Source organism: Haemaphysalis longicornis, unplaced genomic scaffold (assembly GCF_048455015.1).
Source record: "Haemaphysalis longicornis isolate Haplotype H1 unplaced genomic scaffold, Haemaphysalis longicornis Haplotype H1 scaffold_3, whole genome shotgun sequence".
NCBI lineage: Eukaryota > Metazoa > Arthropoda > Arachnida > Ixodida > Ixodidae > Haemaphysalis > Haemaphysalis longicornis.
In genome coordinates, this window is record NW_027526335.1 from 92,840,060 (window position 1) to 92,849,096 (window position 9,037).

The following is a 9,037-nucleotide window of genomic DNA, read 5'->3' on the forward strand; positions in this document are numbered from 1 at the left end:
CGCCGCTCCCTGGCTCCTGGAGGGCAACCACCGCCGGAAGCGAGTCGAAAGTTGAAAGGAAAAGTCGCAGATTCGCCCGCTTTGCGCGGGAGCGGAAGCCTCGACAGTTCCACTGGACAATTTGAACAGGGGTGGTCGAATTGGTTCTTCGGGAGTGCCTGATCTTAGGGTTGCTCGCCATGGTCAGTTAGGTTTAGGCAGGATTGTAGCGACGCTGTTCCGGAGCCAGCACTCGCGGTGAGGGGGGTGTCCTCTATACCGGAGAGCGAGCAGCTGTCGTCATCATCTGCCTCTGTGAGGCGTCTAGAACCTTTGACAGGGCGGCCGGATACGTCCTTATAGGGACCGCCAGTCCTGCGCGAGGGGCGCAAGGAATGCGTAATTTGTTGGGCAATCATCGCAGGGATTGTCTCTTGCAATTTCGAGATGGTGTTGACCATAAGTGAGATTTGGTTTGCCATGGCGGCGAATCGAGCGTCTATGTCCCGGAATTGGGCGTCAAAACGGGCCTCGAATGCAGCCTCCGCGCTGTTGCCGCTTTCGGCGCCACGAGCTCTCTTTCTATCACCTCAGCCGCGGGAGGGGAGGTGGGAGAAGGAGACTGGTTGATTTTGGATTCCAATTCATTAATTTTCTTTAGCAGCATCTCGTTTTGGGCCCTGAGTGCTGCTATTTGATCTTGCTCAGCGCTCCGCGCCCTTGGGAGGGGAGTGAGAAGGGAGGAGGAGGAAGCAGCCCCACCCGAACCACTCACCCATGGCGTCCGTTTTTGACGACGTTTTTTTCGATGTTAGAGGTTTCCCGGCGAGGCTGGTCGTGGGGTGGCCCAAGATGGCGGCTTTTTTCCTTGGGCGTTATTTTCTTTTTCCCGCCCGTTTGGGCGGCTATCTTGGGTTTGCGGAATTTTGCCACACAGTCGCGAGAGTTGGTGACATGGGCGCCACCGCACACAGAACAACGGGGAACACAGTTGTGAGGGGCCCGCACCCCCTCCACTAGCGGAGCTTGGAGTCCGCAGAGTCCACACGTGTTCGGCTGCAGGTTTGGACATGCATCCGCTCGATGCCCGACGACCCCACACTGGATGCAGGCCGGGATAGTTTTGTAATAGGTTTGCACAGAGACGACCATGTTGTCATAATGCACGTAACGGGGCTTCTCCTTACCCGCGAAGGTGATGCGTGCCTTGTTTGATGTTCCGAATTTTCGGATTTCCACGATGGTGCCGGCACGCCAGCACACTCGATGTTGAAGAGTTTCCGTAGTATCCGTGTTACGGACCACGATCACTCCGCAGCACGTGTTGCCGCCGTCTTGCCTAAGGTAGCCATAAAGCGGGACCGATCCCTTCTCGGTATTTACAGCAAAGTCCCCGATGAGCCGGTCGGCCACCTTGATGTCCGGGGTATGCACGATTATGATGTTTCGGGTCTCGTGATGGCAGAACGGAGATGGCGCGGGCCCGTTCCGGCCCGAGGTACGCCGAGATGGCGGTGCCGTAGCCGGTTTCCGTGAACGCCTCGTGAAGAGAAACATGCTGCCTGGGCTTGATGACTATAACCAGAGTCCTTCAATGCTTTACTGGTCACGAAACTGCTCCGTAACTCAATGGGAGAGCTTCATATGCTGCGTTTGGCCGCCGCGCGGTGGCGCCACCCTCTCACTGAGGCCACTCCTCGGGCGGCGTTGCGCTGGCTCCAACGGCGGAGCCGCGGCGAGTTGTTTTTGTTTTGTGCGGGGAAAAAAATGTAACGTGCATTTCGCGCTCTTGTGATGCGACTTAAGTAGTGCAACGACGATGCCGAACATGTGTTGCGTCCCGGGATGTCGTTCCTTACAACGATACCACAGAAAATGTTTCCTTGTTCTCTTGACCGAGCGACGGGGAGCTGCGTGAGAAATGGAGGCGCGCCATTCCAAAGCAAGCAACGGGAGATTTCAGCTTCGATTACAAATTATGACTGTGTGGAAATTTAATTCACGGTGTGTGAGAATGGAAAAAGCAATGTACCCTTTTGAGAGCATCGTGGACCTAGAATTGTAGAAGGCTAACTTAAAACTGGATTTTTGTCATATCAGTCAGGTTGTAGCGGTGCTTTATTACCTGTTTGAAATCTTGTATTATGTTGGGCTCTGCTCGCGTGTAAAAAAGCTGTGGGATGTCCTTGTGCTTTTACTTTTCATATTTCCGTGAATTATCCCTTAGGGTTCGTTTTGTTTGTTTTGTAACCGCGCGTGGCCGATTCCAGTTTTTTTATCTGGTGTTTCAACCCGTTTGCTCTTTTTGTCGTACGTCCCGTCGGACAATGTTGTTTGATATGGAAAGGGTGCCACCTTGTCGCTAACTTGATTTTTTGTTTCTTCGACAATATTCTCGATCCTATTTTCATGTATCTGAAATTAATAACGTTCCAAGAGTAATGCATGCATAGCAAACGCCGTGCAACTCGATTTATTGACGTTCATGTGTGCACGTAACACTGCGGACTGCTTCTTCGACGTTTGTGTTTCATTCTAGTCTTCTGTAGAATTGGCGGTGAGATGTTTGAGTGGCGCCCCCTGGCTATGACGTCGGCTTAGGGACTCGCGCCGCTGTCGTCTGCTACACTCCGCTTGTGAGGGGCAGCAGTGCCTGTGCTAGAAATCGCCCGCTTTGTTGCTGTAGTGCGTTGAAAAGCGTATTTCTAGTGACTCAGTTATTTTGCCAGCTTCAGACGCATCTGAATAATTTCAAGTTGTATCCCCCCAAGTTTGCAACACACGAGGAGATAGAGAACAACTTTCTTCAGAGCATCGGCCAGAAGATCGTGTATAACTCGTCCTTTCTAGCTTATTCGCGAGGATCAGCGATCAGAGCTTCTCGATAAGTATTCAAAATGCGTAGGCTTCCCTGCAGTATTTTTTAAATGCTCTTATGAAGACTCAACAGTGTAATGCCACGTACCAAGCAGCGGCCCCTACACGTGCATCGCACAGCAGGAAAAAAAAGCGGCTTTCTTCTATTTCTTTCGTTGTTGTTGTCTTGAATCAGATTAATATTTCTTGCTTTTGTTTTTTCTGCGCAACGCATTAATTTTTCTGCGCCATCACAAACGTGATGGCGCAGAAAGGTTTTGGGATGTTTGGGAGACTCACAAAGATCGTGTAGATATTTCCTTCATGTTGTATGGCATACATTCCCTTCACAAATTGGCCTTCATTACGGCTGCGTGCAAGAATGTGTATATGCGCAGCGTGCTTTGTTTATTCACATGCAAATACAAAGAGAAGGTTTTTGCTACGCCACCGCAGTCGCGCCCTAGACAACGTTGTTCACAGTACTCGAAGGCGGCTTTTGTGCTCCGCATTTCTATGGTAATCACATCGTTATCATAACGAACTGACTCTCAACCCGAACAATGGTGACATGAATACGGTGTTGAAGGCATGATATACTCGCTAACTAACGCAATAAATAGTATACCTGCATATATTACAAGAATCGAAACCGAGGAATAATTCCAAGTAGCTCTTTATTATTTTCCAACCCTTCCAGGCGCAAAGAACAAATCCTATTCTACTCGGGATGACGTTCTATGAATTGAAGGAAATTATTTTTACTCTCTTGTCCTGGACTGAGGACCCAGCCCACTAACCAGCTCTATTTAATTGTTAAATAAAGTTTTCTCCTCCTCCTCCTAGTCCTCCTCCTCTTGAGTGCAGTTTTCCTATTACGCAATCCGAATATCGGGAAGATATGGTTGTGGAAAATGTACCGAAATATCCCTCCAAATCTGAACAAACATAGTGTTACTGTATATTTAATGTAGACGTGACTTGTTTTGCTCAATAAACGTACATACTGGTTAGATGCCTGGTATAAAATCAGCACGCGCCTATATACACAGTGGGTTATTTGGAACTCAACCTACAGTTTTTGCAGCCCATAGTGCATGTCGGCAAACTTTCATGCTTTGACAACGTTAAGTGATGTGACACAACACGTTCGAGCATTAGGCATGGTTGCAAAAACTGTTTTACCTTACATATGATCACCCGGAATCGTAATGCCTTCTGCTAAAGCCAACAGCCGTGAAGGCCTAGAATTTGTTTTGGTCTTCCATTTTCGCTGTTGTCGGTTATTAGCAGCTGACTGTTCCTTTTGTTCGAAAGATTGCTTAATTGAGAAGCTGACGCCTAGCTCCGACTCTTCGCGCTCCGCACAGGACCGGCTTCGCAAGGAATGGGGCGACGCCGGCAATGTTTCGTCCGTAGCGGTATCCAAAACTATACTTTAACTGACACCAGGAGCTAGTGTATGTGATTGTAAGCCTATTACTATGATAAAAAGTTACCCGGACGCCAATTCTGGTGCGGACAAGCATCAGACGTTGACCGAGCGCAAAGAAACAGCAGGGAGAGCGAGCTTGAGTGAAGCAGACGACAAATGCGAGAATCCCTAAGCCGACGTCACGGAGGCGCACTTCGCAGCGCCGCCTGTGTTCGCGCTCACCGCCAATAGGAGCTCGCTAGCTCGCTGCGTTCAGAAAAGCTTTGCGTCGTTCTTGGCTACGTGGCAATATTCTGTTTACTCCGTGTGCTCCACATCGCAGCGCGAAAAAATAAATTTTTGTACGCTGGACCACGCTCTTTTGTCTCCCTTCGTAACATTGAATTTTTGTTGCGTGTGATAAAATCAGTTTTATTGTTCTTTTTTCGCTTCCTGTTTTTGCAAGGATTGCAAAGCGTGGAAGCGGAAAGACACATGGTGCAACATATCTCTCCGTGTTTTGATCCTTCGCGTTTCTGTAGCGTTTTTAGATGTTCTCAGGTATGTACCCACTCATTGAGACGACAATACTATTGGGCTATCTCTTTTAGTGTTCTGTGCATTCCAGAGCAATCAACGGATTCATTAAGCGTAGTCTGAACGACGCGTACTTGGTTTCTTTCAGTTTTTTTTATTGTATTATCGATAGGCCCGCAGCAGTCCGTGACTGCACAGCTACCGTATGTGTGGTATTTGCAACTTTTGCTTTAAAAGAAGAAATATAGATTTAAAAATCCGAAAACACGACGGCGCAGCGCTTGTGCCAGAGCACGCAGAAGCCGTTGCCGTTCGCGGCCGAAGTTTACGCTAATTTACTACCAAAAATAAAACCCCATTGAAGGCAGGTGATGACTAGACTATTCATCGCTAACTACTACGAAAAAAAAAACACTTAATCAGCGCGCAGACACCAAAAGCAGTGAGCGTTTGCACGCCGAGAGCAGGCCAATACGTCGCGAAAGCGGCGGCTGGATGACCTTCGTGCGACGGTGGCGCCTGTAGTGGCGCGCGCGGTCCCTATATGAAACGAGCGCCGAAGTTTCGTGACCAGTAAAGCATTGAAGGACTCTGCTATAACGTAGTCTTCGGGAGCGGGTTTGGGCATTGGGCGCGGCTTCCACTTCGTGGACAGCTTTCCCTTGCTTCCCGTGGCGCGCGTCGCGGGAGCGTTCACTTTTCCGACCGACGAGCCGATGGCCGGGGCGACATCGGACGCCGTCATCTTGCCTTTGTCCTGGGAGTGGCGTTCAGCCGCTTGCAGTAAAGCTTGACTCCGAATTTTCGGAAAACCCATCGAATTTTGGTCACCGGTGGTGGGGACCGAGGTCCACGCCATCGTCTCAGGGTCGTAACCGCGTGTTTGGAGCGCGGAAGTTGCCATTTTGTCCTAGGAAGGCCGATTTCGCCCGGCCGGGCGTCGGCGTCGCCGCGGCGGCTCCCACGTGGTCGGTCGAAAAACGACTGTAAATTCGTAGAAAATGGGCCCACCTGGACGACTTCGGTATCCAGTTGCTCCGCTCGATGTTCCGGATCAATTGATGCCAGTTTTGCCTGGGTAGAATGATTTGGGCTGCGGCTCCAGCCGAAAATCGGCGGAGCCGATACACCACACGTTTGCTCACGTCGCGCGCTCGCAGCGCCCCCTCTCTTGAGGGGCAATGGTAGGCTGCCATTCATTATCTAAGAATGTCTGCCGAATGCACTCCACCCCATTCTGATCCTTCTCATTATCTCTGCCTCATGGTTGGGATCCGGGGTCACAACTTGGCCTAAGTAGATATATTCCCTTACCACTTCCACTACCTCGCCACCTATCTCAAACCGCTGTGCTGTCCCGAGGTTATTGATTATTACTTTGCCCACGGTCCTCCTCTGTTTGTCCAGTGCGGAAAGCATGCTTTGCAATTCGTCCCCGAGTTACTTAGCAAGGCAACGTCATCAGCAAATCTGAGGTTACTGAGGTATTCTCCATTAACCCGTACTCCCACCTGTTCCCAATCCAACGTTCTGAATGCTTCTTGTAAACATGCTGTGAATAACATTGGAGAGATTGTGTCTCCTTGTCTGACGCCCTTCCTTATAGGTACTTTACTGCTCTCCTTATGAAGGATGATGGTAGCTGTGGACCCATTGTAGATATCCTCTAGTATTCTTACATAATGATACCCCCTGGTAATGCCTGAATGACTGCTGAGGTTTCGCCTGAGTCAAATGCTTTCTCATAGTATACTCAGCGCACTTCTCTATCACCTGATTGATCGTTTGAATATGGTCCATTGTTGAATAGCCTTTACGGAACCGTGCTGGTTCTTTAGGTTGACTGAAATCTAAGGTTGCAGAAATTCTGTTAGCGATTACCTTGGTAAATACCTTGTAGACGACTGACAGTAAGCTGATCGGCCTGTAATTTTTCAAGTCCTTCATGTCAACTTTCTTATGGATTAGGATGATGTTCGCGTTCTTCCAAGATTCCGGTACACTTGCGGTCATTAGGCATTGCGTATACAGGTTTGCCAGTTTTTCAAGTACAATTTCTCTGTCATCCTTCAAGAGGTCTGCTGTTATCTGATCCTCGCCAGGTGCTTTGCCCCCTTTCATTTCTTTCAAAGCCTTCCTTACGTCTTCGGTCGTTACTGGTGGGATGTCTATCTCCTCTGAACTACTTTCTCGTTCGGCATTATCCTGGATGTCCCAGCTACTGTACAGATCCCTGTAGAACTCCTCGGGTACTGTGGCTATTTTATCACTATTTGTGATGACATTGCCTTGCTTGTCCCGGGGAGGCGCCGACGGAGGCCTCGAGGGGACATCCCCGAAGGCCCCTCGCGCGCCGAACTGGCGGACGCCTGCGGGGCAATGCTTCGAGGACGCCCTAGGCAGCGTCGAGAGACGGGGTGGCTCCGCGGAGCCTTTCGTCGTCCCTCCTGCAGGCGAAAATTCAATAAAGTCTTTTCTCTCTCTCTCTCTGCTTGTCTTGAAGTGCATACATCTGATTTTTCCCCACGCCAAGATGCCTCTTCACTGCTTTCAGGCTACCTCCGTTCTTTACACCGTATTCGATCCTCTCCATATTATACTTCCGTATGTCAGCTGTCTTACACTTATTGATTAACTTCGAAAGCTCCGCTAGTTCTATTCTGTCAGCTGGGGAGGAGATTGTCATGGTTTGCCGTTTTCTAATTAAATTTTTCGTCTCCTGGGAAAGTTCAGCCTTCGTGCCCCCGACGTCTACTGCACACTCTTTGATAATGCGTGTAAGGTGTTCGCTGGCTTCCTGTGTCGTAAACTCTGCTTCCTCGGTAAGAGCTGAATATCGGTTCTGCAGCGAGATCCTGATTTCTTCTGCTTTACGTCTTACTGTTAGCACATTGATCGGCTTCTTTCGTACTAGCTTGTTACGGTCCCTCCTCAAATCTAGCCTAATTCGAGATCTTACCATGCGGTGGTCACTACACCTTACCCTTCCGAGCCCTTCCACATCCCTCACGACGCCAGGGTTATCGCACAATATGAAGTCCATTTCATTTTTATGCTCCCCATTCGGGCTCCTCCACGTCCACTTCCGGCTCTCCCGTTTGCAGAAGAAGGTATTCATTATGCGTAAGTTATTCCGTTTGGCGAACTCGACTAGTAGGTCCCCCCTTCTACAGTCCAGACCATAGTTCCCAACTGCCTTGTCTGCAGCCTGGTTCTTGCCTACTTTAGCATTGAAATCCTCCATAACTACGGTATACTGTGTCTTTACTTTAGCCATTGCCGATTCCACATCTTCATAGAAGCGTTCCACTACCTGGTCGTCATGGCTGGATGTGGGCGCGTAGCCCTGTGAGTTTGTACCTCTTATTGAGCCTAATTACAAGACCTGCTTCCCTTTCGTTAATGCTATAGTATTTGTCTATGTTGCCAGCTATGCTTTTATTCACTAGACATCCCACTCCCAGTTCTGTTTTGTACACTATACCGCGGTAACATAGGACGTGTCCATTTTTCAGCACCGTGAAGGCTTCACCTGTCCTCCTAACCTCACTAAGCCCTATGAAACCCTATTTAATGCCTTTTAATTCCTCGAACAACACCTCTAGACTCGCTTCACTAGATAAAGTTCTCGTTGTAAACGTTGCCACGTTCAGGTTCCAATGGCGGCCTGTCGGGTCCAGGATCCTACCCGGCTGGCATGTCTTTCATATATTCATATATATATATATATATATATATATATATATATATATATATATATATGGGTAGACAGCCAAGGTGGTAGGTCATTTTATTCTTCTTGAAACAGATTTATTTTTATGAAAGAAAGTGGAGAAAAACATGCCCGCCGGGTGGGATCCGAACCCACGACCTCCAGAATGCGCGTCTGGTGCGATGACCACTGCGCTACCGGCGGGGCTAGAGCACTGCACGGGCCTGATTTTAAGGCCCGAGCCCGGCCCGAGCCCGCTTTGTGAAGCCCGAGCCCGACCCGGGCCCGTAACACCGAGCCCGGGCCCGGCCCGGGCCCGGGAATTCATAAGTGAGCCTAGCCCGGGCCCGGCCCGGGCCCGTCGTCTCAAGCCCAGGCCCGGCCCGGGCCCGTCGTCTCAATCCAAGGCCCGGCCTGGGCCCGTCGTCTCAAGCCCACGCCCAGCTCGGGCACGGTCTTTTTTTTTGAGCCTAGGGAGGGCCCGCATGTGTGTGACCAGGCCTGGTAGTAGACGTTGAAGAAAATTTCTTTATTATATT

The 9,037-nt window shown here is 49.7% G+C and overlaps 1 non-coding gene and 1 pseudogene across 1 annotated transcript; both read right to left on the bottom strand.

Moving 5' to 3' along the window:
• Nucleotides 1-478: 478 nt before the first annotated feature.
• Nucleotides 479-5,798, bottom strand: LOC144175328 (uncharacterized; annotated as a pseudogene).
• A 2,831-nt stretch (nt 5,799-8,629) lies between these two features.
• On the bottom strand, nt 8,630-8,702 carry Trnaa-cgc (transfer RNA alanine (anticodon CGC)). The gene has a single exon. It is a non-coding gene; the product is annotated as a tRNA-Ala (tRNA).
• Between the last annotated feature and the right edge of the window lie 335 nt (nt 8,703-9,037).